At 35.2% G+C, this 284-nt stretch overlaps 1 protein-coding gene across 1 annotated transcript in view; it reads right to left on the bottom strand.

Annotated features, from left to right (window-relative positions):
* LOC119590718 (suppressor of fused homolog) overlaps nucleotides 1-284 on the bottom strand; it is a gene marked incomplete in the record, with an annotated part of 11,345 nt that overhangs the window by 4,424 nt on the left and 6,637 nt on the right.

The raw sequence follows: 284 nt of genomic DNA, 5'->3' as shown, positions 1-284 counted from the left end.
GTGGGTGTCTGCAATGCGTTGTTACTTGTCCTGCATCTGACAAATTCAGAAGAAGCATCTAGTGATGTCACCGATACTCTTATATCCAACAAATATCCAGATATCTAAGAACACACATGCATGCAGGGAAGTAAAGCTTAATACATGATTAGTATTTCCAGTTACAAGCCAAAGCTCTGTAAATGACACTACCATGTTACAATGGTAAGTAATACATTTACTAGCATTACTAAAGGATGTGGTTATGAGACAAACCAAAAAATCATCAAAATATATTTGTAATG

The sequence above is a fragment of the Penaeus monodon genome, chromosome 27 (assembly GCF_015228065.2).
Source record: "Penaeus monodon isolate SGIC_2016 chromosome 27, NSTDA_Pmon_1, whole genome shotgun sequence".
Lineage (NCBI taxonomy): Eukaryota > Metazoa > Arthropoda > Malacostraca > Decapoda > Penaeidae > Penaeus > Penaeus monodon.
The sequence above is the reverse complement of the archived record's forward strand: the minus strand, read 5'-3'. Positions and strand labels throughout refer to the sequence as shown.